This window comes from Aythya fuligula, chromosome 14 (genome assembly GCF_009819795.1).
Source record: "Aythya fuligula isolate bAytFul2 chromosome 14, bAytFul2.pri, whole genome shotgun sequence".
NCBI lineage: Eukaryota > Metazoa > Chordata > Aves > Anseriformes > Anatidae > Aythya > Aythya fuligula.
Window position 1 is genome coordinate 8,373,652 of NC_045572.1, and position 27,018 is coordinate 8,400,669.

Here is a 27,018-nt window from a genome sequence, read left to right on the forward strand (position 1 = left end):
GAGGCGGGGGGGGAGGCTCCGGGGCGCAGCGGCCGGGCTGTCCGTCCATCCATCCATCCGTCCGTCTGTCCTCCTGCGGGAGGAGGGGGAGGGCCAGGCTGTTACTTTTTACAGGTGAAGGAGAAGTGCGGCAATCTGCCGCTTTACAGCCTGGCATTTCTCCCCGCGGGTGTTGGTTTTTATTTTTTTTTTTTCCTTTTTTTTTTTTTTTTTTTCCTTTTTGTGTGCGCGTGTGGCGGGTTGGGGGGGGAGATTAGGGGGTTGGGGGGGGAGGAGGGAGGGATGGATGAGCGGAGGAGAGCGCGTTTGCTGTAAACATCCCTGCTCGGTGGGGTGGATCCGTCCTCCGCCCCGCCGAGCCGGGAACAAAAGGTGATTTGAAAACGCAGCGGCGGCGGCCGAAAATCAGCCGTGGACGCCCGCTCGTTAACCGCTGCCGTGCCGGGGCCGCGGGGAGAGGGCGGAGAGGGGAAGGGGGGGGGGCGTGGGGTGCTCACGGCAGCGGGCTGGGGGCCGTGAGCTGGCCAGAGCCGTGCCCGGTTCCCCCCCGGCCCCGCGGCGCCCGCCCGGCAGCGCCCGGCGCTCCGATAGCATCTCCCCGCGGCCGTCTGCCGCCGGAATTAGCCCTTGCTCTGGGACCGTTCGCTAAATAATTCAGGAGATTTTTTTTTTTTTTTTCAAGAAAGCTGTTTTCTTTTCTTTCTTTTTTTTTTTTTTTTTCTTTTTTTTTTTTTTTTTTTTTTTTTTCCAGCCTGTAGTATTTTCCAAGCTGGGTTTTTAAAGTGGGGAGGGCGGGGAGGGGAGGGGAGGGGAGGGGAGGGGAGGGGGGGGCACAGACACGCTCATGCAATACCGCCATGTGTTTACAGCTAAGCTCCCGGCGTTATTTAGGGATTGTAAAACCACAGCAGAGCTCTCTCTCCCTCGCTCGCTGCAGCCAATTTTTTTTTTTTTTTTTTTTTTTTTTTCCTCCATGCGGCTTTCATTGCAGCAGCAAAGGTCAGCCCTTCTCCTTTGAACGCAGCACCCCCCCCATCCTCCCACCCCCCCTCCCGTTATCAGATGAGGAAGCCGAGGGGGGGACCGCAGCTGAAAGGCGTGCACAGGGGTGCCGGGGTCAGCGCGGCGCAGCCAGCGCGACGGCACAGGGTGTGCTCGGGGTGGGGAGCGGAAAGAAAGGATGGAGGTGGCGGTGGTGGGAGGCTGGAGAGGGGAGAGGAGCCCCAGCGGCGCGGGGGAAGCGAGGGCCGACGGCAGAGAGCGTGTGAATAATGGGGGCAAATATAATATAGCTGATTACGTGCGGCTCTCGCGCCGAGTCCCCGAGCCTGTCTCTGGAGAGCTTTTATGCTGCGAGGACAAAAATCGCTGCCAGGGCGAGCCGAGCGAGGCTCCGCGTGCCTGAGCGCGTGGCCGTGGGGGTGGCCCCGTGGTGCTGAACTCCTGGGGGGAGTGGGAGCGGAGCCCCCCCCGTGGGGCAGCTCCCCCCGAGCCGTGCAGCGCCTGGCGGAGGCTCCTGCAGGGAGCCCTTCCCTGCTGGCCCTGTCATAGCCGAGGCACCGAGCACGCCTTCAGACTTTGCCAGCAAATGGTTTTTAATTAAAACCAGAAGACGTTCCTCCATGTCCTGGCTCTTCGGCGATGACCACCGCTTACATCCTCCGCTTTTGGTCTTCCTTTCTGCACAGCTTGAAGCGCAGAGATGAAAGTAACCCAAAAAGCCCCAGAAAAAAAAAAAAAAAAAAAAAAAAAAAGGCAGCCATAAAATCGCGCTGCCCAGACGTCCCCCTCTCCCTTCCCACCGGTGCTGCTGCCCCGGGGGGCTCCCACCGCCGAGCCCCTGCTCCAGGCACCGTGGGGATGTGGGCGCTGGCCCGTGGGCGCTGGGGCGAGATGCTGGCGAGTGCCACGGCCCCGCGAACACGAGCCTCGAGACGTGACCGGAGCCGAGCGGCCGGTGGCCGTTGCCTTCAGCCCTTCTAAAAATAACAGCCACGAGCACCACCAGCGCCATGCGTCTAACTGGAACCAGCTTTCGATACTCCCAGCTGGAAGCAGGTTTCGAAGTGTATGTGAGCCTTTCTGGGAAGGAGCAATTAAAAATAGCGAACAACTGAAAGCCGAGCCTCTGCCGCAGGTCCTGCACGTGCCCAGGGTGGCAATGGAGAGCCTGGTTTGTCAGAGCAGGCGTTTCTTGCTGCTCGTCGTGGGGAGGCTTACGACGAGGGCTGGAGGGGTGCTGTGGGCTGGGGCTGCCCCTCGCTGCCTCCTGTGTGCCCACAGCATGGTGCCCATCCCGGGGGCACGGGGACATGGTGATGAGATGGGTGGTGGTGGCGGCTCCCACGCCACAGCCCCGCCAGCAAGAGCCCACTCGGGTGGTTTATTCCAGCATTTTCCCCAGCTGGCTGCCAGCACATTTGGGCTGGAGCTGGCAGGCGGCGTGCAGAGAGCTGGGGCCACATCCAGGCTGGAGCACAGCAGGGCAAGGCCAGGCTGTTCCGGGGGGATTTGATGGAGCCACATCCTACGGGGTCAGGAAGGATAGCATGGGAAGTGCTCCAAGCATCCCGCGTGGGCTTCAGTCCGCTCCTCGTGGGTGCTCAGAGCAGAGGCAGGAGGACACGCGGTGCCCTGGCAGCAGCACCCCCAGCCCCTGCAGCCCTTGGGCAGCTCCAGGGGGCTGCTCTGTCCCCAGGCTGTGTGTCGCCTGCTGGCCTTGTCCCCAGCCTGCTCGCATCTCCTCCCACAGCCCTAACAAGAGCAACTGGGGCCACCGCAGAGTCCCTGGAGCTCCCCCGATGGCGGCTCCCTTGGCACTCGTTTCCTCTCCGCTGCGCTCGCGCTGCTATGTCCTAATTCCCTAACGAAGGGCCGCGCGAGAGGAAGTCTTGCGGAAGCCCATCCTGGCAGCAGCCTTCCTGCTACCAATCAGCTCATCAGCTCCTTCACAAAATGATTTCCTAGGGGCCGGACGAGATCCGTTTTCATGTATTTGGGCTGGCATAAAGCACAGACCTCTCCTTCCCCTCTCTACGCAATAGGTCCCCGGTTCTCCTCCCACCCGTTTTGTGCTTATCAAGGTCACAAACCAGGGTGTCCCATTCCCTCCTTTAAAGTGCTGGCAAAACGCTCAGCTTTTCCTGCACCATCAGCACGTGCTGGATCCCAAGGTGCCCCGAGCAACTCAAGTGCTCCCAGCGTGCTGAGCCCCGCACCAGTGCCTGAGGTCCTGCTGGTGCCCGTGAGGATGAAGGTGTCTTGTCATCCTCCTGGGGTACCTGCTGTCCTGTGTGAGTTGGGTTTCCAAACCCAAGTGGGAATGTCCATCACTGCTGCTTCTCCTCTTCTCACCAATGCTTGGCCCTTCCCTGGTGATGCCAGTGAACACAAATCCCTCTCCCTTTCCCATTTTGCTGCGGTCTGGAGGGGTCCTCCACCCCTTGTCACCCCTTAACCATTTTCTCTAGCACCTCCTGACTTTTCTCCCTCACAGCCTGGTAGCAACCTTCGAACACATGAGGAACGTGATGTGATGGGCTGTGCGCGGAGCCCCCCAGCCACGCAGCGAGGCCAGCCTCGGCACGCAGCCTCCCAAGGACACGGGAAGGCTGCAGTGCCGGAGCAGCCCCGGGGCTGCGCAGGAGCTGGGGAGCAGACAGATGAACTGACACGGCCAAGGCTGTGCGGTTGGTTGGGAATAGATCTGCCATCGCCTGGCGTGTGCTCAGCCCGGCTGCCTGTTATCCATCTTGCAAGCTGCCAGTTTTAACAATGGACATGCTGTCAATTCTCCATAATAAAATCCTTCCTCCACATACATATATGCACAATCAGAGGCTTTTAGTGGGGCTTTTCATTTTCTTTTTTTGCGCCAGCCGCATCCACGCAACAGCCAGCCAACGACACGGGCAACGCTGGGCAGAAAGAGCCACGCGAGCAAAGCCGGGGCGAGGCGGGTGTCTGCAGCCCTGCAGTGGGGTCCCAGCAGGGCCAGCAGTGCCTGTGAGCACACGGAATTGGTTTGGGTGTGGGTGGTGCATTTAATGCAAACCTCCCTTTGGGCTGCGGAGGTGCTCGTGGGTGTTGTGAACCTGGCGAGCGGGCAGGAGGAGGGCGAGGGCTCCCCGTGAGGATGCGGGGTGGGGGCTGAGCAGAGAGCAAGGGACCACAGGGGGCTGCAGGGGGCTGCAGCCGGGACACAGGGACATGGCCTCAACTGCCCTGTTCAGTGCTGCCACCCCTGCACCCTGTGGGAGAGCAGGACGGGGTCTTGCAGGCAGAGCACGCTACGGAGCCTCTCCAGGATCAAGCAGGAGACTGGGAGCCCCAGCCTCTCTGGTGGCAGCCTCAGCGGGGATGTGGGGGCTGCACAGGAGGAACAAGCCGGGGTGGGGGGCAGCTGGTGTGTAGGCCCACGCAGAGGCTGTGCAGAGGAAGGAGAGAAGGGAAAACGGCTTCTTCAGAGCTCTGGACGCTGGGGAGGCAGGAGGGAGCCTCCTGAGAGGGAGAGGCTGTGCTGGAGAGGCCAGGAGGCTGGGAGGCCCGGGAGATGGGATGGGATGGGATGGGGTGGGATGGGATGGGATGGGATGGGGTGGGATGGGATGTGATGTGATGGGATGGGATGGGATGGGATGGGATGGGATGGGATGGGATGGGATGGGATGGGATGGGAGCCCAGCAGGAGCTGGGCTGGGGTGGGCAGCACCACGGCAAGTGGCTGGAGGGAGCTGGAGCTGGAGCTAAGCCCCACTGGTGAGCTGGGGGGGAGAACCAAGGGCAGTGCCAGCGCCGCTCCCAGATAGCAGCAGGGCTCTGCCAGGAGCCCCGAACCCTGCGGAAGCTTGGCCAAACCCCTGCACCCCACAGGCAGGAGACCTTTCTCTTGGAGCCTGTCTGGGGGACTGTGTCCCCACCCCAGCATCTCACATGTTTTGGGCTTGTATCTTGGATCTGACCAGGTGGGGCAGAGCTCTAGCACTGCAGGAGAGCTCTTCCAGACTATTGGGTACATACTGGGGTGGTTTGTGCACAGTTCAGGCACGTTGCTGATAGCTGCTCCATGTGTCTCCCTGTCCATGCTCTCCCTCCTGATTAGCAGTTGTCTGTCTGATGGAAGGTGACAGCCCGTGGTAGACTCCTCTGCCCAAGGAGCACCTCCGTGGCAGCCTTGAGAGCAAAACCAGAAGCTTGGGGAAACCTTGGTCCCCCATCACTGTGAGATGGTGGCCAGCTGCTGGAGCTGGCCCTGCAGTAGCCCAGTGGCTTGCGTTTGCACTGAGGAGCCACCCAGTGCTTGGGACACCGACAAGTTCCCTGCACAAGCTGAATACTCAGCAACACTTTTATGTCCATACCACCAGCGCTGCCAGACTCCTTAAGCATGTCACCACTTCTGCCTTGCTTCACAGGCTTCCCCTCTCGTCCCACTGCAGGCAGGGGGCAGGAGCCTGCCAGCTCCCCCTGCACCACTTGTGCCCCCACGGGGCCCCCGCAGCCACCCCAGGAGCTGCTGCAATGCCATGGGTGCGGCCACGATGGACACGGGCAAATACTTCTTGGGGAGGCATCTCCTGGGGCAGCGGAGGCAGGGATGAGACCAAATGGTGAGCTGGGCTCAGCTGAAGCTCACGTGTGGCTTCTGTGAGGTGTGGAGGAAAAAGAACCGGGTGGGAGCACCCAGACCAAAGGTGACCGCAAGAGAGGGCTGCGGAAAGGCACTGGGGAGGGATGAGGTGCCACGCATGGCAGGGGGAGCCCCTGTTGGTGGGAGGCTGGTGGGGTGAAGGTGCTGCTGGGCCTGTTTAATTAACTGGATCACTCCAGCAGCACGGTGCAGTTTCTCCCAGCTGTGCTTGTCTGCAATACAGCCATCCCTGCTTCCCCAAAATACTTGGGAGGGCTGGAGTAGGCCAACTCCACCACCCTCATCGATGCTGCAGGGAGCCTATTTTAAGCCTTGCTAACGTAGGAGGATTAAATTTGGCTGGCTGAGACACGTCCTGCTCCCAGCTGTCCCCCCAGCCTCCCCTGAGGTTGGCAGCTCTGCGGCAGGCACGTCTCGTGATGCAGGAGGCTGCCCTGACCCTCCAGGGTCGCCTGCCCTAGTGCAAGGGGAAACCAAAACCAGGGCATTTTCCATCTGCGCTACGCATCTCAGGTTCGCAGCAAAAGCTCTTCCAGGGGCAGGAATCAACGGGTTGAAACGTGGAGTCTGTACGCTCTGGGGCCAAACCTGGTCGAGGTTGGCTTCGAGGTCCCCCAGCCCCACAACTGCTCCAGCCCCTCTGCGAGGAGCAGTGCCAGGCTCTCACACTGCACCCAGCCAGCGCTGCAGCAGCACGGGGGCCTGCGGCTTTTCTCCCTGGCAGCACGCTGCTGGGGGAGGTGGAAGCCAGCAGCAGCACGGGGCTGCCCCTGCCCTCCCACCGGAGGATGCAGGTGTTTGGGCAGCCCTGCCAAGACCGCCGTGGTGCTTCGCCATCGCGCTCCCTGTGGGGTGCGTGGTCCTGTAGTTTGCCCTCACTGCTCTGGATTCCCCGTGCGTTATACGCTCCCGGTCAGTCATGTATTTTTATTAATTTATTGCCTGATTTATTCTTGGAGCACTTGCCAGAGAGCCCTGTGGAAAGCTGCATCTCGCCTGCACAGATTTATCTGCCTGGAGCCAGCGGTGTAGGTATCGAGGAGGACATCACACCAGCCATCGCTGGCTGAGTTACCAACCAAATTTCCAGCTGGAGGAAATGAGGCAAGCGGTGGAGGGGACGGCGCTGATTTACACCCAGCCCACGGCCTCCTCCCGAGCACTGAGCTGGCCTCCGTCACTGATTACCGCTGCCATGGGGAGCGTCGCTCGATGGCTCTTCCTCAGTTTGCTCGTTTGGAAGATGGGGGTAATAATACCCATCACCTATTTGCCATGCTGTTGTGAATTTTCATGAGCTACCATCTGAACAGGGCTTTGAGCAGGAAAACTGCTGTATCAGCTCTAGGCAATGATAAACAATACTCAGCATTTACATATTCAAAGCACTTTGATTAACTCTTGGGGTTTAAGGACTTGATTCAATTCCCACCGAACTGCGATGGCAGCTGGACGGGGTTATCGGCAGCGCGGGGCGGCCGGGGCTGGGGGTGCTGGGGCCTCACCCCCCGCCTGCAGCCGCTTTGCGGAGGGGAAAAGCCCTTGGCGAAGTCCCGCAGAGCACCTCGCGCCTTAAACCGCTGCCGAATAAAGGAGGAAGGATGAGAAAGGAATAACGCTCATCCCCGCCTCGGTAAGCGGCGAGATCCTGTGATGCAAAGTGGGTGCAGAGCACGGAGCATCATCAGTTCTGCTGCAGACGCTGTAACCAGGTGTTAAATAGCTGTGAAATTCTAACTTGATTCATGCAGAAGCTGCCAAATAAAGGGATTTTTCTTTTCCTTTAAAAAAAAAAAGACAGAAGGAAAGGAGATGGGCCGATGCCTCCTGTAATGCAAAGCGCTGTGGATCCAGAGTGGCCTCCCCCAGCCCGCCTGCGAATGCCAAGGGGGCAAATGCAGAGGAAACCAAGCCCAGGAGCTCACTTCATAATTTTATGCAGCGGATTTTTTTTTTTCTCTTTTCCTTTCAAGTCTTTTCAGCCCCATGATTTTAAATGGCCCCCCTCTGTCCAGCTGGAGATAAGTATCCCCTGGGGTGCCTCGTGTAAGAGGATCCTCCGGCATTATTATGAAGATCACCGGAAAACAAGAGCAAAACCTGGGGAAACTTTGGTCCCACCGTGACCCATTGACTTCAGATCCTCCGGGGGCTGGGGGTGCCGGGGAAGGGCCATCCGTGGGGAACACAACAGGAGCTGCCAGCTCGCAGGCTGAACCCCCCCCAGGCTCCCCGGCCGCTGCTGAGCCCCCGGGCAGCCCCCTCGGCTCCTTCTGCCACTAATTAAAGGCGCTGTGTGAGAAAGCGAGCGCGCTCTGCTCCAGCGCGGGGGCACAGCCGTGACCCTGCACGGCTGATTTTTGTCGCGTCTCCCAGGGCACCGTGGCGTGGGGAGATGCTGAGGTGCCCAGCAGGCTCCCGGTGCTCCGGGCCCTGAAAAAAAAAATAAAAATCTGTCTCTGGCTGGGGAAGGTGGGCTGCGGAGACCCGCGCATCCCTTCCCAGCGCTGGGAAGCGGTGAGCAGGGCTGTGCCGGCTGCTGTGCATGTGCGCTGCTTTTTTTTTTTTTTTACAGCACGCCCAAAAAGATTTCCCTGCCGGCAGGAGGAAACTTTGGGCAGCGTCCCCCCTCGCAGAGCGCATCCGGGAGCAGCGCCCGGAGCAAACCCCAAACCCTCGGCACCCCGGGCGACAGCAGAGCCCGGGGCTGGCCGCGGGTCCCCGCGGGGGTCCCTTGGGTGCTCTGGGGACCCCACACCGGGGACACCCGCGGGGACAAACCCCGGGAGCGGGGCTCCGAGTGGGGGGCACACCGGGAGGCTCGGGGTGCGCGTGTGCTGGGGCTGTTGGATAGGGGCTGTCCGGTGTCCCCCGTCCCCGCTGCCCACCGGGGGTGCGCGGGGCTGGCTTGTCCGGAGGGGGGGACACGGAGAAAAGGGGGGAGGGGGGGCGGCTCCGGCGTCCCGGGAGCCGGCGTGGGGCCGCGCCGCAACCCGCGCCGCGATCGATCCGCATCGACCGTCCCCGCCGCGCTGCTCCACTTTCCAGCCAATGTCAGGCGGCGGCGGCGGCGGCCCGGGGAGCCCCGCCGGTGGCACCGCACACCCCGCCTGGCGCACCGCCCGCGCCGCGCTGCCCCGAAGAGCCGGCCTGGACCGCAAAGCCGAGGAGCCGCGGAGCCGCCGAGCAGCGCCCCGCTTCCTCTCCCCCCTCCCTTGCTCCTGCAGAGGGGCCCCGAGCCGCCGGAGCCCCGCTGCGGGAGGAGGAGGAGGAGAGGGAAGGGAGATGGGTGCTGCGCGGTGCCCCGCACCTGCACCCGCAGCTGGGCACGCAGCTGCACCTACATGCACGCGTGTGTGCACACCTACATCTACACACACACACACATGCACAACTGCACCAACACACCTACATGCACACCTACACCTACAGCTACACCTACATGCACACCTACACCCCCACCCGCACCTGCACCTACACCTGCACGTACAGCTACACCTACATGCACACCTATGTACACTCAACCCTACACCCACACGCACACCTACCCCCACATCCACATGCACATGCACACCTACACCCGTACCTCCACCTGTACCTACAGCCATACCTACACCTGTACCTACACCTACACCCACACTCATCCTCACACACCTACACCTACACTTGCACCTGCTCCTGCAGCCATACCTACCGTCACATGCACACCCACACCTACACCTACAGCCATACCTACACCTACACCCACACCTACACCTGCACCCATACCTACACCTGCACCACACCTACACCTGCACCCACACCTACCCCCACAGTCACACCCACACCAAATCCACCCGGTGCAGCACCCTGCCGCACCCCACCGCCACCCTACCACCCTGCAGGGCCCCTTGGCACCACCCTGCTCCTCACCCCGAGCCCACCCCACAGCCCCGTCCTGCAGCCCGAAGTGGCGCCGTGCCGGGTTTGTGCTCCGCTGCTACCCTTCGCATGCTGCCTGCACTGGGAGGCCCCTGGGAAGGAGCGTGTCTGTCCCCAGGACACCCACACCACAGCCCTGTCCCCTCCATGTCCAGCCTCGTCCCCTCCTTAGCACCCACTGGGGACTGCTCCTACCTAAGCCCAGCCCTACAGCTGTGCCAGCCACCCCTCGCCTGCCCCAAGGGTGCAAGTGCCACGCACAGCCCATGGTGAAGGGGATAGGACAGCAACAGGTCCACCCGTTTGTCCCTTGCTGTCCCTCGACTGTTGCTCAGGACGCCTTGCCAGATGGCCTCCACTGCCACTGATGCCTTCGGGGCTTTGGAAAGGGAAAAAGCCCGGAGAGCTGGGGCTGGGTCCGAGCTGTGCCATGCCCCGTCCCCACAGCACCCCTGTGTGCCAGGGCCATGGGGCCGAGGGCAGCGGCGGGCACGGGGGGCTGGGTTATTCCCCGTTAGCACGGCGATGTGACCAAACACTGGCTCCATTATCTCCTGCTCGGGCTTGCTGCGTAAGCGCGAGGGTGACCCGCGCATGTTTTTAAATGCAGCCTTTGCACTAGGTACACAGAGCAGCGACTTTTACTTACCACGGAAACGCTCTCCCCAGACTTTAATAGAACAGCTTTTGATGGCGTGGATAACGCTTCAAAACCTGTCTCGGTGCCTGCTCTCACCTCGGCCGCCTCGCAGCCAGCAGCACAAACAGTTTGGAAACAAGGCTGTCCTGAGCGTGGGTTTGAAACGAGCCCGTAATAATGCCCCGGCGAGAGCCTGCCGGAGGAGCAGCGCCGAGCCCAAACGCTCACAAGCAACGCATTTTTCAAGGCGTCCTTTGTGGCAAAGCAGGGCAGGGGGGCTGGGAGGGAGGGGGGTGATTTTTAAGTATCTGATCGCCACGCCGCCGGCAGCAGTGACTTCAGAGGAAGAGGCGGATGGTTTTAATGTGGGGCGAAGCTGTCGAGCAGCGAGCTGCTGGCAGGCAGAGGGAGGGCGAGCTGCGGGCCCCTGGACTGCACCTGCAGCGGGGCCGGGCACGGTTTGGGTGCCCAGCACCGCGTCCCCCTGGGACCACCCCAGCACCTCTGGGCCCTGCGGTCTGCGCTGAGTGTGTGGTCACCGCCAGGGCAGGCAAAGCCAGGCCCTGGGAGCAGCCTTGGCAGAAGCTCCGTGACTCAGTTTCCCCTTCTGAGGCCGTCAGGGGGACATTGTCCCCTCCGGCTCGCGGGGGGTGGCGGTGGCCGTCGGGCTGCCAGGCGGGCGGCTGCGGAGGCTTCCTGTTTCTGCAGGCTCCGGCTGGCATTGTGCCGCACAGCGAGGGGGGCAGAGCCTCTTCTTGCACCTGCCCAGAGCATCTGCTAGGGAGAAAATCTCCATGGCAACTCTGCCGGCTCCTCCATCGCTGCTCCACCAGGGACAGGGGGCTCTTCCTCTGCTTCCCCCCACCGAGCCTGGACGTCCCTAGGGCCACCGGTGCCCCAGGAGCTCGTCGTCTGGAAGAGGAGGAGGAAGGCTTCGCTGCCACCAACGCCTGCTGCCCTTCTGTGTCCCCCCCATGCTGGGTGGGAGGCGATGCCATCCTCCTCTGATCCCTCCCCATGGGTGCTCCAGGTCCCAGGCCACCGGGAGATGAGATGGCAGCGGCACCAAATTTCGGGGCAGATGGCATCCCACTGTCCCAGCCACCTCCAGGCAGGACATACTGCCTGGACAGCCCTCTGCCATGGCCGGAGGGGAAAGCTCTGCAGTTTTGGGGGTGCCACCTGAGGTCCAACACACACAAGCAGGCGGCAGCAAGCACAGCTGCACGGCGCACGGCCCCTGCTGCTTGTCTGGGCATCCTGCCCCAGCAGTCCCGTGGGGGGGATGCTGGCAGCACAGCAGAGCCCTGGCGGGTCCCCATCGCCTCGTGCAGGGGCAGGGGCAGGGAGCTGGGGTGCTCCCTTGGGCTGCGGGTCCTTGCCTGTTGGGTGTCCCAGGAAGCAGGGAAGCAGAGCGGGGCGGGTGGCACAACCCCAGCAGCAGCCATCGTGCCCTGCCCATGCTCCAAGGGAGCTCCACGGGCTCCAGGTGCTGGAAGAGCCATGGGAAAGGTGGAAGAGATGTTTCCCAGCTGAGAGCAGGGTGGAAATGGAGGGAAATGGAAGTAGAAGCTGAGTTCCTGAGGGCCATGGAAACTGTCATCAAATCATCTAGCCCTGGCGTTCATTAAGGCACAGATGCAAGGAGGGGAATGCTGGATTTGAAGGGCTGGAGGGGCTCAGCTCCTTGCAAACTCTCTCCTGGCTGCAGAAGTGACTGGGGTACTGGGGGAAGGTCCCAGCTCCATGTAGGTCCTCAATGCCACCAGGACCCCTCTGTGGCTTCCAGCCCCTGGGCACCTGTCCCCCCCAGCCCCAGCCTGGCTCTCTGTGGCTTCTCTCCTCCCTGCCCTCCAGCCAAGCCGTTGTTCTCCTTGACAGATCAAGGTCCCCCCGAGGTGACAAACCTGCCTCAGGGAACTGGCCTTCTGGCACCTCCACGAGCCCTTTCCCCAGCCGGGATGGAGGTTTGGGACACTGCTGGGTTTAGGATACATGCCGAACCACGCTCAGAGGCTGGCTGGGAGCAGCAGAGGTTCTGGGACAGCTGACACCAGGGGACACCCCCTGACTCCTTCACCTCCTCCCTGAGCTGCAGCCCCTCTCCTGTGCCAGAGCATTTGGTCAAACCTCAGCTGCTGGACCCCCGAGCGATGCCCCCGTGCTCGTGTTTTCACACGGGGAAGGCAGGGCAGTTCCGCAGCGCAAACAAGTAATTTAAGGAGGGGAGCCCGGCCCTTGTTCAGGGTGAGGACAGGTCCATTTTTCAAGTGCAGACAGATTACAGTGCTACAGCACGATGCTTGAAGGTTTCATTTTTCCAGCCAAGATGAAGGCAGTCCCCACAAGGAGAGGCCGTCTCTGCCCCGGAGAGTTTACAAAGGGAGGATAAAGCATGCGACAGATAAAGGAGCAGCCTCTCTGCTTTGTGCAGGGCAAAACGGAGGCACAGCGTGATTGGGGGACTCGGTTAAGTCCTGCGGGACATCAGCAGTAGCTGATGGCGAATGCAGATGGCCCAAATCCCAGGCTTTTGTCTGAACTGCTGCTGAATTCTCCCGAGGCAAAAATAGCGATTTCGATTGCCTCTGAAGCACCCATCGAGGTGCCGAGCCCTCGGGGAGGGGGAGCAGCAGCGGCACTGGAGCAAAGTCCCCGGGGACACCACGTGGGGCGATGGCTCCGGCAGGGCAACGGGACACAGAGGGGGTGTCTGGGGCCACGACAAGGCTGTTTGGGACCCAGAGGCCTGACCCCCAGCCACGGCATTCCCCGAGGATTTCTAACTCCGGGCAACGTTTGTCCCTGCCCGGGGACCTTGGTGGCAGGGCTGACACGTGGGCTCAGGAGGACGGTGCCCCTTCTCCGGGCAGCTTGCAGGACACGGGCTTTGCCCTGTCCCCACTTAACGTGCCAGGCGGTGGAAGAGCTCAGCCTTTGCTGTGGGCATAGCAGAGCGCTGGTTGGAAACTGCCCATGTGTGAAGATAAAATGACGGGAACGTCACGTCCTGCAGCCGCCGTCTCTGGGAGCTGCCGGGATTGGAGCTGCCAGCATGAGGCTCTGCACCGGTCTGGGGCTCCTCGTTTCACCCTCTTATGGATGTGGCCTGAGGGCTTTGCCCGCAGCAAAAGCAGGAGGCACCGAGCCCCAGGAGGTGCAGCCACCCCATGAATGCCACCGGGAGGGAGGGGACAGGAGCTGGGATGCTTGGAACCTGGGCAAGGTCTGGACAAAATGTGCTCATCACCCTGATTTGGACCGGAATCTGCTATTTCAGTAGCTGTGACCTAATGCTCTGTAGGTGCCTTTGAAAATAGCCCAGAGCGCGTTAGCAGAGGCTGGGTTTCAGCAGGGCTCTACCCCGAGCTGCCATGGAGCAGCTCTGGCCGTGCTCCCCTGGTCCAGCAAAGCAGGGCAGCTCCATGGAGAAGTCCTGAGGAGTTTTCATGGTGAATGACAGTGTTTGGTCCAGAAAATGCCCTGGGTCGTGGCAGCACACGAGGACAGGGAGAGCCAACAGAGCGCAAGGAGCAGTGCTGAAAGCCCTCGTTAAAAGTAGTACCAAACCCAAGCTTTTTCCCGTGAAATCATCTGGCTGGAATTAAATTATTTTTTTCCCGACGGCAGCCAGCTCCTGCAGGGGTTAACTGCAGCCCCGTCTGTAAAACGCGTTTCCGAAATGTTTCCACTGCCCGTTGTTTTTACGGCCAGGAAAGGCAGGGCAGGCCCGGGCAGGAGGCGGCCGCGGGCGGAGGCTGAGGGTGGAAGGCTCGGGGTGGAGGCTGGGTGTGGGGGGAGGCTGCAGGGAGCCCCCGTCACCGTCACCCACAGGGCGGCTGCTTTCCAGCAGGGTTACAGAGAAGCTGGCGTCCCGGCTCCATCACCATGACCCGGGCTGGGACACGAGGGCTGAGAGAGGCAGAGGGTGGGCACCGGCTGCCTGGGCACCCCAAATCTTCCTCTCGTGCTTTGCTCTGGCACAAACCAGGAGGTTCTCCCAGGCTGAGCCCTCTCCTGCCACCCCCACCCCTCCCTGCAGAGCCCCCAGCGCTGCCCTGGCTCCCTCCTGCTCCTTTTCACAAGCCCTGGCTCCCGGCATCCTCCAGCGCTTTCAGACCAGAGAGGCTTCCAAGTGCTTTATACTTAGCTCAGGCACAGAAATCAGTGTCCAGGCTGCGGCAGAGCAGAGGCAGCCAAGTTTGATTTGGGCAAAAAAAAAAGTATATTGAATTCCCTGACCTGCCTAAAATGAGGAGGTGAAGCGGGAAGGCGGCCGAGGAGCCACTGCTGCAAAGCGACGTCTGCGTGCACACGGGGGAGCAGAGCAGGGCAGGGCTTTAACCCCAGGCTGAAGGATAAATGAAGAAAATGTGAGGTTTTAGGAGCAGCAGAAGCGCAGAGCTGAGGTTTCTGCAGACGTGTGCCTCCAGGCTGGGGGCCAGCTCGCAGCCGGGCAAGCAAGCAGCCGATGGATGCAGGCGTTCGGTGGCCAGGCTCGGACCAGCTGGGTGGAGGTGAAGGGCTGGGGAAATTTTTATTTTCGCTTTGTGCCTTTCCTCGCTCTCAGACGTAATGAAATGCAGGAGCCAGCATTAATGCTCCATTAAGACTGCAAATTTCAGCACGCAGCCATCGGGAAATGCAAATACCCGGGTCCGCTGTCAGCTCCACCTCTGCTGTGACAGCAGAGGAAGGGGCTGGCGCGGGGCTGACCTTTGCCACCACCACCAAATCCTCGGCGGCTCTCGGCTTGTGGCTCTCGCCCCCCTTGCTGAGCCCGGGGCTCCTCTCCCAGCAGCTCTGGGGCTCGGGGGCGACCCTCGCCGGGCCACCAGGGACGGCAGCCGGAGCCAGGGAGCGAGGAGGGCTGGGAGCGGGGGAGGCTGAAAGGAGCCCTTTTAGCAGCCGGCGAGCACCGTCTGTTCCACCTTGCAATTGTACTGTGCTTCGCTGGCAGGGACCTGCTTTTCCATAAATTTGGGTGGAAGGGAGAGCTTGGCAGAGCCCTGGGCTGCAGGGAAGGATTTACTGCCGCTCTGGCTGCTCCGCGCTCTCCTCGCAGGGCTGGGGCTCCTGCGTGAGTGCTCGGAGGCGGCGATGGTGGAGGAGGAGGAGGAGGAGGATGGAGCCTGACCAGGGTCTCTTCCCCCTGCTCCCACAGAGGGTCTGAATCCATCCCTAGGCTGCGAGGAGCAGCGCTCGCGGGGGCACGCTGCCGTGGCCGTACCTTATGAAAAGAGGAACCGGGTGGGTTTTGTCTTCTCGCCCTTCAACTGTGAGCTGCCGGGATGACAAGGCAGCTGCCACGGTGCCTGCGTTGGGATGCTCTGCCTCGTGGCGACTTTCTATTTATTCTTCCCTTCTCTCCCGCTTGCTCTCTTTAAGTTGAAACAAGAGTCAACCGAGGGGGGAAGCGCACCTCAGACGTCCGTCCTCTCTCCTCTGCAGCGAGCACAAAATAGGCATTGGCCGTGTTTCCTGACGGAAAAGTGAGGTCTGGGAATGGATGAAGGCTTTTCCAAGGCTTTGGAGCAAGGTGTGGACAGCGCTGAGAATAGCATCTCGAAATCTCAACTGCCAAGCCCTTAGCCTAACCAGAAGGTTATTCTTCTTCCCTTATGCTCATACATATCCATTAGGATGAGACCATATGTGTGAGATGTAGATGAATTTCTTTCCTCTTGACAAGTCCAGTTGGTCTTCCTAGGTAAGGAAATGGTGATCTGTTCCCATCCAACTCTGGGCTGGCTCTCTGCCGCGCTTTCTTGAGTTGTGTTTGCCCCGGAAGAAATGGAGCTTCGACTCTCATGGTGCCCAAAGCAGCTTCGGGCCCAGCTCCACATCACCCTCAGGGGCTCTCGGTGACAGAGGTTTTGGGGGAGCTGCAGAGGTTTCCCCCCTGGGCACAGGAAACCTTTGGTGGGAGGGAGCAGCGAGGTGAGGTGGGGTGGTGGGGAGCTGGTCCTGGTGACAAGCCGTGTTCCTGGACAAGCTGCGGAGAGCTCTTGGTGAGGAGGTGCCTCCCAGGCAGCAGGAGCAGCAAGGTGAGTGCACCCCACTGCTGCTGCTCCTGGGGAGGCTGCACAAGGGCCTGCGACCCCTCAGAAGACCCAGATGGGCCCCTTGCACTTCTCTGTTTGCCTGAGAGTTTGTTGCCACCCTTTCAGTCAAGCTCTGCTATTGAAGGGTCCCTTGAAGATGAAGCAAGGAGAGATGACTTCAAGGTGTCTGAGGAGGTTGAGGAGCAAGCCTGTGATGCAAGAGATGCGTGGTTGTTGCTCAGCCCCTATCTCCCTTCCTGGAGGAGGACATATCTGGACTGAGTGGGTCCTTCTGACATCTCCCAATCCATTACAGGCTGCGGATCAGCGCGGGGTGGCATCAGCCCGCATGATGGATAGCATTTAAGAGCTCGGGGGGGGACAGGTTCCTCTCCCCATACAGCCAGATCTGTCAGATCCTTTCAATAGCATTGATCGCAAGTTGCTGCTGATGTCCTTACGGCCAGCGTACGGGAGCACAGAGGAGTGCCCTGGGCTTGGGGCATTTTCCAGCACGTAAATGCAAGGGTGGTTGCTGCCTAGGACAGTGGATCTGGGCAAAGGAGCCCAACCCCAGAGGGGAAGGCGCTCCAGTGGCAGCAGCAGTGGCCAGGGCGCTGCTGGAAAGAGGGGTTGTGAAATGGGAAACGTGTCCGGTGGGCTCTCACAGCATCACAGGGCTGTCACAGGGCTCTGCACCCAGGCCTGCCCAGCTGGGGCAGCAGCTCCCCAGCCCTGGGCCTGCCCCGGGGTTTCCCTGCTGGGTGGGGAAGGTTCCTCACAGAGGCAGCCCAGACACCACCTTCCTCCTGTGCCCATCGCTGGCCACTGGCCTGTGCACACAGGAGTGCCCGGAGGGATGCTGCTGTGAGCCAGGGCTTGCTTTGAGAGCTTGCCTCCAGGTCATTGCTTCTCCGTGGTCCCCAATAAAACAAAAGCGTGCCCAGATGACACCGTGGTTCTCGGGGACTCACACCCCTGAGATCTCCTTCAGCACGGGGCCGTGAGGTGCCAAGGCTGCCCTTTCCCAAGGGCTGTCCCCGCTGCTGGCTGCCTGTGGGCAAGCTGCCTGGCCAAGACCTCAGGGCAGGCAGCAGGGAGGTAGATGTGCTGGGGGAAGGTGGTGCCCCGACTGCCATCCTGGTGAGGGGGAGGCCAGCACGGCTTCTGTGGTTGTTCCTCCACAGCTCCTGACTCAAGCGTGCCCAAATTAGCTCTTGCCATAAGTAACTTCTGATATTTCCCGAGGAAATCATTTCACTTACATATCTTTCTCTAAAATTGCAGTTGCCTTCAACCATCGGTGTTTGCTCGGAGTGCTGCTGCAGGCAGGAGCGATTCAGAATCTGTGCCTGCAGTCCCTGCTGTGGGGGCCCCCCGAGCAGGGAGCCTTTCCTCACCCTTCCCAGGTGCCAGGGCTGAGGGGTGCAGTCCTGCCACGGGAACGGTGCTGAATTTCACGGTGTGAGGGATGGAAAAAGGGCTGGCCAGGAGAAGAAGTGTGAAAGGATACCAGGGGAAGAGCTTTTCTTCTCTCTGGCTTGTTCTGGATTTCAGCTTCCACCTCGGTCTGAGAACAGACGCTTTTGTGTCGCTGGTGTCCTCCCAGACTTGGCTGCGGAGTGGACGCCTGGGAGAGCCAAAAAAGCTGCAGGCACTGGCAGAGCTGTGCTGCTGTGTCCCAGGACGAGCGTCCCCGTCCTGCCTGAGGGTCACGGGGCTTGCTGCTCCCTTTTGGCCGGCAGGGCTGGGGCACCGGCCTCCGGCCACGTGCAGCGGGAGCCACCAGGAAGGGACCCGGCCGCGTCCCAGCCTGCGCAGGCAGATGGCTTTTGCAGGGCGCTCCGGATGCTGGAGCGAGGCTATTTTGGACCACGTGGGCGTCTGAATTCCAGGCGAATCCCTGCTCTAAAAAACGCCTGCCAGGGTCCCCGGAGGTGGGAACGCTGCGGCTCGAGTGTCCTCGCGGCTCCTCCGCTGCCACGCCGTGGGCGTGCTGGCAGCACCGCCCGCTCACCGTGCACCGGTCCCACGCACCGTTGGGCGCTGCGGAAGCACAGCACATGCTTTTACCCTTCTCCTCCATCCCCATGGTACCCTGGTGCCCCCACGGGCTCCCAGCCCCATGGCACTGCCTCAAGCAGCCGCTCAGCCCACGGAAAACCCTGCGTGGTGCTGGTGGGGGAGGGAGGGAGCTCCTGTCTTGACCCCCCGCTGCGGACCCACGTTGGCCACCAGGCTGCCAGCTCCATCCACCTTCCCAGCGGCAGGGAAAGGGCACGGAGCCACCGGCCGCTGCCCTCGCCCCGCAGCGCGGGGCCGAGCCGCTCCGCCACCATGCCGCGCACGGCGGGGCGCACGCAGCCGCGCGGGGATGGGAGAGGGCAGAGGGAAGGCGGCTTCCTGCCCTTCTCCCAACTGCCGCCGCGCGTGTTTGCTTTGAGGCCCGGGTCCCTCCTGCCAGGACATTCCCGGGCAACGGCTGCTGCAGTTTGCAAGGAGCCGTGGGACAGCCCCGACCGCAGCCGCCCCGTTCCCGGCTGCGCCGGCCAGCCCTGCGCGCCTGCCCCCAGCTGTGTCCCCCCCCCCAGCCCCGCGCTGGGTCCCACGGAGGGGGGGGGATCCGGCCAGGGCCATGCTGAGGGAGTTTGTGTCCCCCCACCCCCAGGCCCTTTCCGGGATGGGGTGGCCGGACCCAGCACGTCCCTGGGAGCAGGGGCCAGGACGAGCCGCTGCGGCGAGTGCCCGCCATGTGGGAGACAGCTGGGGTTAAAAATTAACACAGACAGAGCCTCAATTAATGCGCGGCGCGGCTGGCCGAGGGCTACGTGCTGCTCCGGGCATGCAGCTCCGGGGGCCTGAAGCTTCTGCGCCCTGAAAGCCTAGTGCTGGCCTGGGGGACCTGTGGGCTGGGGGCCTCTGGGCATGGAGGGGCTCGCTCTGACCCGCAGGTTAACACCCAGAGCCCGCTGGCCGCTTGCTGCCCCATTTTCCTGCAGCACCACGGAGCAAGCTGCTTTCTCCAAAGATGACGGGCTCGCAGCAGCCAGCTGGGGAGGGGGCTCCCCCGGCGCTGCATCCAGAGCAGCTTTGCAGCACTGCATCCCCCTGAGCGCCCCGGTGCTGGGTGCTTTCGGGCAGGGACCCATCTCAACAGGCACCAGTGGCTGGAGAAATGCAGGCCCCCACCTCAGGGGTGTTGCCAAGGGGCTCCCGGAGAGGCGCTGGCGTCCGCGTCTGTCCGGATTTGGGTCCCCGCAGCCCTGCACCCGCGCTGGGTGGTGGCACGGGGGAGGCGGTGAGCGGGTGCCAGCTCTGTAACCCACTTGGATCACAGCGGCTGGGCTCGGGGTTTTCGGGTCGGGTTTTTTTTTGGAACGCGCTTGCGCGCGGGAGGTTGTTGGGACGCATCTTCTCACGCAGCCTTGGCAGCCCTCCAGCCGCTGGAGCCCCGCATCCCGCTGGCATCCCGGGGCCGCTGTACCTGCACCGTCCCCGCCGTCCCCTCCCTGCCTGCCCCCTGGCTCGCTGCCCACCCGGCTCCGTCTGCGGCGCTCGGGTGCCGGCCTCGGCTCCTCGCTGTTATGCCAGCAATGCTGCGGCTGCCCGGCCCCGGGCCTCCTCCTGGAGCCACGCAGAGGTCCTGGATTTGCTCAGCAGCCGGGGAGAGGAGACAGCACAGGGCCTCGCCGCGGGAGCCACGTGCCCTGCGTGGCGGGGCAGGGTTTGGCACCGCTTCTGGCACACACAGGCTGGAGGCAGCGCCGCTGCTTGCACGCCTGCTTTCCGCCCTGTCCCCTCATCCTCCGTCCACTTTTGTCGCCGCCCTCACCCGTGTGCCCTCCAGCCCCATCCCCCTCAGCCCCCACCCCCACGCTCCTCACCTTCCACCCCCATCCCCCTCCTCGCCCTCTGTCCCGTAGCCCCGGGGGTCACCGTTCCCACCGCCCCTGGCAGGCTGTAGGAGAAGGTCTGGGGGCAGGGAGGAGGCCCAGGGGCTGCCTGTGCCCAGGGCTCAGAGCCCCAACCTCCTTTCTGCTGTATGGGAAGGCCGGGAATTTCTGCAGAGCAAAGGCAGGTCCGTGTGGATTTAATGGGGTTGTGTGGGGAGCAGCTGCTGGTGCTCAGGACCTGCCTGGCACATCCCCTGCTCTCACAGCGGGATGTGGGGCAGTGGGTACCAGCACCAGGGATGCTTGGAAGCCCGTGGAGGTGCTGTGCTGCAGTCCTGGCTTTGCTCTCTGCCTCCTACGTGGTGCTGAGCAGCTCACGACTCCGCTGCGTGCCTCAGTTTCCCCTCTGGGGGTTGGTCCCGGTGGGCTGGGCTCCCCCTGTGGCACCCCACGGGCACCGAGCGCCTTCAGGCAGCCCAGCACGCTTGGAATGACTTCAGCCCCCAGCACAGGTACTTCCCATCGGCTCGAGCTTTCCAAATAAGCCGAGGGTGAGATCATGCTACGGTGTGTGCAAAACCCAGGCGCAGCTGCTGCGGGCCCTGCCACCACCCTGCCTTTGCGAGGGGGACGTCGGCTCCACGGCGGCACTGGAAGGTTAGGACGAACTCAGGTCCATAAAAATGGGGGAAAAAAAGGGTGAAATAAATGCAACAAAGCCCCAGGAAGCCCACGGCAGCATAGTGGGTGGACGTGTCACCGTGGCCATTGCAAAGTGTCCACCTGCTGAGTGGCTGTGGGGTTTTGCGGGCTTTGTAGGTCACTGCTCAGGGTGAGGACGGGGGGACCTGCCCCTCTCCTGTGCCACCAGTGCCACCAGTGCCACCAGCATCCACCAGCCTGGTGTGAGAACTGGAGCATGGGAGAGTCTCCAAGAGCCTGTGAAGACTGGGGTGAGGAGTGGGACGGGGGGCACTGGTCCCTCATGGGGTCCTTCAGCTGTGGGGCTGGCCCCACAGCGGCACTCGCCCCACGGCTCCTGCTCTCCCCGCTGCAGCACTGGAGAGAGGTTTTTTTTTTAATTTTTTTTTTATTTTGGAAGTGCCCGCGCGGGGCTCGAGGCACTCGTGGGGAAGCGAGAGCATCGTCACACCAGCAGCAACCGCATTTGAAAATCCCAGTTGCTAAATATGTGAAACTTGCATAATTAACAAGACGTGTATCAAATACAAACAACGCATTCACAGCGCCTTCACGTTATGGTTCCTACCCCCCGCACCCCCTCGTTGCACCGTCTACATTTTTGTTTCATTTAGAGACTCAGGCGGGGTGGGAAGTGATTTTGTATTCCTGTGAAAAAAAAAAAAAATCAACGGCAACAAAAACGAGTTTCATTTTTGTCAGTGTTTTCTTTTGGAAGGTTTCGGATATTTGCTGGCAACCAAAAAGGCTGCAGGACTGAGGGCTTGTTGCTGTTTGTCCCTGGAAAGCTGCAGTGCTCTCTGCTGAAGAGCGAGTTTTAATGAATTTTTAGCTCCAATTTTTCATTTCCCACCACTCAAAACTGGAAAAGAAATCCCCCAAACTCCGGGCTGCCTGCGTTTCAGCGGAGGCTTGGTACTCAGCCTCGCTCGAGCGGAGCGGGGACTCATCCTGCAGCCAGCTCCGCCGTGCCAGGGGAAAGAAAAATGATGCAAAAAAAAAAAAAAGAAAAAAAAAAAAAAAAAGTTTTGCAGAAAACTTCTCAGCAGGGTCCAAAGCGGGGAGGTGTTTGTCCCCTCCCTCGAGGTGAGGCATCATTTTTGAAGCCTCGATGCTGGGCGTTCGGGGGAATTTCCAAAGCGTGACCAGCAGTGACTGCGCTGGGGGAATCAGTGGGGCCGGGGGGGCCCGGTGCCCCCCAGGGATTGCCGATGTGCTGTGGGGAGGAGTGGGGTGTCCCAGCCCCTCGTCCCCATGGGCTGGGGGAGGTGGCACCCTTGGGGGCGCTGGGCTGGGGGTCCCAAGCACTGGCCCTGCAAGCAGCAGGGGTGTTGGGGGCGCTCAGCCCCAAGGGGGGCTGTGCCAGTGGGGGGGGGGGGGGGCGGGATGGGGCACAGCAGGGTGAAATATCACGGGGTGGGGGACAGGGGAGCACCCTGGGGTGGCGGTGGCACAGGGTGGGGTGACACCCGTGGGGAGGGATGGGGGGACAGGGCGGGCGGAGGGGCAGGACGGGGAATGAGGGGTGGGGGAGCGCGGTTGGGGGGCACCTTTGGGGCAGATGGGGGTGGGGGCGACACCCCAGGGATGCGGGTGGGACACAGCACGGGGACACCCGTGGCGCGACGCGCCGGGTGGGTGGCAGCGCGGTGACACCCCGCAGGCGTGGATGGGACACGAGGGACACTGGGTGGGGGGGGACACCCGCGGGGGTCGCGGGGGACACGGACACGAGGGGGGGGGAGACAAGGGGACACCACACTCACGTCGGGGACCCCCGTGGGGGCGGGCAGCGCTCGGTGCCCAGCGGCGGCGTCGAACCCCGGGGTGCTGGTGGGTGTGTGAGGTGTGTGAGGTGTGTGAGGTGGGTGAGGTGGGTGGGTATTTTTTTTTTTTTTTTTTTTTTTTGGGGGGGGGGGGGGGGGGTCTCCGGGCGGCGCGCGCGCGGGGCGGCGGGGGGCGCGCGCGTCTCGGCGCGGCGCGGGGCGGTCCGGTCCGGTCCGGGTTTTGCCGGCAGCCGCGGGCAGCGGCCGCGGCAGCGCCGTGCAGCGCGTTTCGGGGGCTGTGCACTCCCAGAGCGAGCGGCGATGTGGAGGTGGGTGTGCGGCGGCGGCGAGGCACCGTGCCCGCCTCGGCTCCCCTCTCGTGCCCCCCCCCCCCGCCCCCCCACCCCCCTCCTTCCCTCCTTTTTCCTCCCTTTCCTTCCCTCTCGGCACCACCGGGCAGGTGCTGAGCCCCCCCCCCCCCCCCTCCTCTCCAGCAGCCCCGGGCGGCGCGCCCCGGTGTGTGCCCCCCCCCCCCCTCCTCTCACCCCGTCCCTTTTCCCTTTTTTCCCTTCTTTTCCCTTTTTTTTTTCCCCTTTTTCCCTTCCCTTTCCCCGTTGCTGCCCGGAGCAGCGGCTCCGTGCGCCCCAGCCGCGGCTCTCCCCGCGCCCAGCTCCCGGTAGGTGCCGGCCCCCCCCCCACCTCCCCGAGGTGAGGAGACGGGGAGGAGGAGGAGGAGGAGGAAGGAGGAGGAAGGAGGGGGGGGGGGTGCAGCAGCCCCGACGGGCGGCGGCGGCGGAGTTGGGGGAAAAAGTCTCGGGAAAAAAGTTTGGCGGGGGGCGGCGGGGCCGGGGGGCGGCGCGGCTGCTGCGCCTCTCCCCGCACGGCTCCGCAGCGCTCGGTGCCGCGGTGGGGCGCGGGGCTGGCCGCCTGCCCGCACCGGGGCGGGGGGGGGGGGGCCGCCGGTGGCTGCGGCCGCTGCTGCTCGAGCGGCGCCCGGGCGGCCCCGCCGCCCTCCCCGGGCTTCCCCGGCGGCCGCTTCGTAACGAGCAAAGTTTGTGCCGGCTCGGCCGAGCCTCTCTCTGCCTGTTTTCCCCCCCCCTCCCTTAATCACACACACCCCTCCCCGGCCCGCCCGGGATGCGCTACCGGGCGGCGCTGCCCCGGTGCCGGCTGGCGGCGAGGCCGCCGGAGACGGGGCCGGGGGTGGGAGCGGGGGCGGAGGACGAGGAAGAGGAGGAGGAGGAGGAAGAAGAAACCGGAGGAAGGAGGGAGGGAAGGAGGAGGAGGAGGAGGGAGATGGGGGGGGGGGAGCCCTCCCCGCCGCCCCAAGCATCGCCTCCGCGGCGTGCCCGGCGCGGCCGCCGGTGGTTTCCCGGGTGACAATGGTGGCGGCGGCGGGGCCGGCCGGGGGCGGCGGGGGCGGCGGGCAGCGGGGGGGCGCCCGCTAGCGCCGAGCCGGCTCGGGGCCGCGGCGCCGTCCGCCCGCACCGGGCGCTGGGCACCGAGCGGGGCGCCGGGACCGGGAGCCGGCGGCGGCGGCGGTGGCGGTGCTCGGGGTCCCCCCGCGGCGGGGGTGGAGGTCCGGGGGTGGGGGACACCGGGAGAAGGAGAGGAGAGGGAAGGGTGAGGGGGGGGGGAGGCGGCGGAGCCTCCGCGCTCGGCTCCCGGTCCGCCGGGGGCTCGGTGCCGCCTGGGCGGCGGGGGCAGCTCCCGGCGGCCGTGGGAGCGGTGCCGCGCGGTGCGGCGGAGCCGTGTGTAACAAGTAACCGAAGTTTTTTTTTTTATTATTATTATTATTTTATTATTTTTTTTTTCTTCTTCTTCCCCTCGCAAAGTAAAAACAAAAAAAATTTTTTTTTCTTCTTTTTTTTTTTTCCCACTTCGCTGCCGGATCTGTAATATGCAATTCATAAAGCTCCGCTCCCCCTGCGTTTGATGTGAGGGCACTGAACATACACTAAGAATAAAAGATTAAATGGAAGCAGACGAATCGCAGTGTACAATGTGTAATATATCTAATACGCATCCAGAGCGGGTGCTGCCAGCTGTAAAGCGATAGTGGATTTTGTGAATGATGACTGAATGTTGTGATTATTGTACGAAACTCCGCTGAGTCGGAGCCAGGCAGGCCCCACGGGTGAACTGCTGCTTTTTTTTTTTTTTTTCTCCCCTTTTATTTTGATTATTACTATTTTTTTTTTTCTTATCCTCGCAGCGAGGTTGCATCCAGCCCGTCGGAGACGTCCTTCTTATTGCGGGGCCCTTGTTTGGTTTGGGTCATTTCGTTCTTTGCTCAGATGATTGATCGGGAGAAGAGGGCAGGGAGTGGAGGGCTGGGGGGGGGGGGGGTGTTGAGCAGCCCCTCCCGGCCGGCGTCCCGCACATAAACAAAGCTGCGCACACATCCTGCGATAAGGGATCACATGTGTGCCGCGCCGCGCCGGGCCTGACCCTGGCCTGCCAACCTTTACTCCCGGGTCAGCTCCCTCGCAGCCGACGAGGGGCTCACGTGCCCAGGCGGCCCCAAGCAGGCGGGGGGCTGCGGTCCCGTGCCTGCCCCCCCTAACCCCTTAGGGGTGCCGTCCATCCGTCCGTCCGGCTGTGGATACCTGGGGCCGTGTCCTCCCCGGCCCTGCGTGGCGGAAGTTTTGCTTCTCGGGAAGCGGGCCCTGCTGTGTCAGCAGCCCCTTTGTGGCGGCTTTGTCCGCTCCTCCGGCCCCAGCGCGTCGCGGCCGCCAGCCCCGGCTGCACCTGGGCCTTGCTCATGCGGCCGCCGGCCTGCCCCGGGGGTGTCGCGGGTCCTTGGCACGGCGCCTCGTGGCTGGGGGTGCCGGGAGCAGCCACCAGCAGCGTCCCCAGCGCCGTCCCCTTGGGCCCCAGTGGTGCCCAAGGGGGTTTCGGGGCCTTTCCTGCCAGCCCTGGCTGTGCTTGCTGCCATTGCTTGTTGGCACGGAGCAGGGGGCAGTGGGGCAGGCCGAGGTGCTCGCCCCACTGGGGTGCTGGTCAGCAGGAGGGCAGGGCTGGCTCTCCTCGCCGGGCCGGGTTGGCAGGCGTGGGAGCCCTTCCCCATCCGCTCCTCCATCTGTGGGAACCCTCTTCTTAAAAATTTCCTCCCTGAGCAACTTGCCACATACACCCCGCACCCCCGAGGAACGGCAAAAACACGGCATGAAGCCCCAAACTGGGTGGCCAAGAGCTCCTGCCCACAGTGCCGGATTCAAGCATGTCATGGCACTGTGTGGCACGAGCCTGGGCCATGAGCAGCTGCCACCACCTCCCCTTCCAGCCGTGCCCCACGCCGGGCCGGGCAGCCCCACGGGCGCGCTGGGGACACGGGGGCTGGCGCTGGGTGGCGCGGGGAGGGCCGGCAGCTGCCGTGCCCTGACCTCGGGGCGGGCGTCGGGGGGGGGACGCGCCGGCGGGTGACAACAAAAGCAAAGTAACAAAGGGCCTGCCGGCCGCGCGCACAACTTCGTCCCGGCCTCCTGGCCTCCCGCGGCGGGTGCTGGAGCCTCGCAGGGCCGTCCGGGCAGAGCGGGGCAGCGCTTGGGGGGCTTCTCCTCATGGCATGAGGGGGTCGGGGGGGCTCTGTCCCAGCTGGTTGACGCTGGCAGGGTGCTCGTGGCTTGACGCCGTGGCTCGGTGAGGGCCGTGGGGCTGCGTTGTGGGCGCCTCGCCAGTGGGGTTACACTGCCTTGGTGGGGAAAAAATGCAGGAGGTGTCCGAGGCGTTGAGCCGAGTCGTCCTTGATGTGGATTTTGTGGCAGGGCGAGTGTGGTGCTGCCGTGGGCATCCCGTTGTGCTTGCCCAGCTGGGGGGCTCGGGGGGCCGCTGCTCCCCAAGGTGTGAAGTGGGTCAGCGGAAGAGGGGTTCGTGGGCGCCGTGCTCCGAAATTCAGCCTCCCTAACAAAGGAGGGGAGAAGCAGCGGGGCCGAAGGGGTGCGGGTATGGTGTGAGGGGCAGGGCCGTGCCCGCTGCCCACCTGGCCCCGAGGCTGCGTTTGGGGCCCGCCGGGGCTGTGGGCAGGTGCGGGCAGCGCAGGTGCCGCTCGCTGTTGTCCTGGGCCACGGGGACGTTGCACAACTTCCGTCAGCCTGCCCTCCCCAGACGTGTCCGCTCGCCCTCCCTCCCACCCCAGCTCCTGTTTCGGGGGCAGGAGGGAGATGGTTGTGCAAGGGGCTGGCTCCGGGGCTGCCGCTCCTTGCAGCCACCGTGTGCTGCCCTCGTGGCTCCTGCTCGTGGGCAGCCCTGGGCTCCTTGCTGCTCACCGGTGCGGGCTGCCCCGTCCTGGCTGCCTGCCTGCCATCCCGCGCGGAGCAGCCGCGGCTGGGCGGTTGCTGCTGGGGCCGGATCCGGCCCCGTTTGTCCCAATCCTGCGCCCCCCTCCATGGAGACACCCCCA

General features: G+C 63.1%; 1 protein-coding gene across 2 annotated transcripts in view; it reads left to right on the forward strand.

The window, feature by feature from the left end:
* Positions 1-22,916: 22,916 nt before the first annotated feature.
* The window catches only part of CXXC5 (CXXC finger protein 5), a 34,599-nt gene continuing 30,497 nt past the window's right edge, over positions 22,917-27,018 (forward strand). The window contains exon 1 of one of the 2 annotated variants that reach the window (XM_032197054.1): positions 22,917-22,945. The gene's annotated coding sequence lies outside the window, so the exon portion shown is untranslated. Of the gene's footprint in view, positions 22,946-23,218; positions 23,293-27,018 lie in introns of those variants that run through there. The other variant, XM_032197055.1, reaches the window with a different exon arrangement.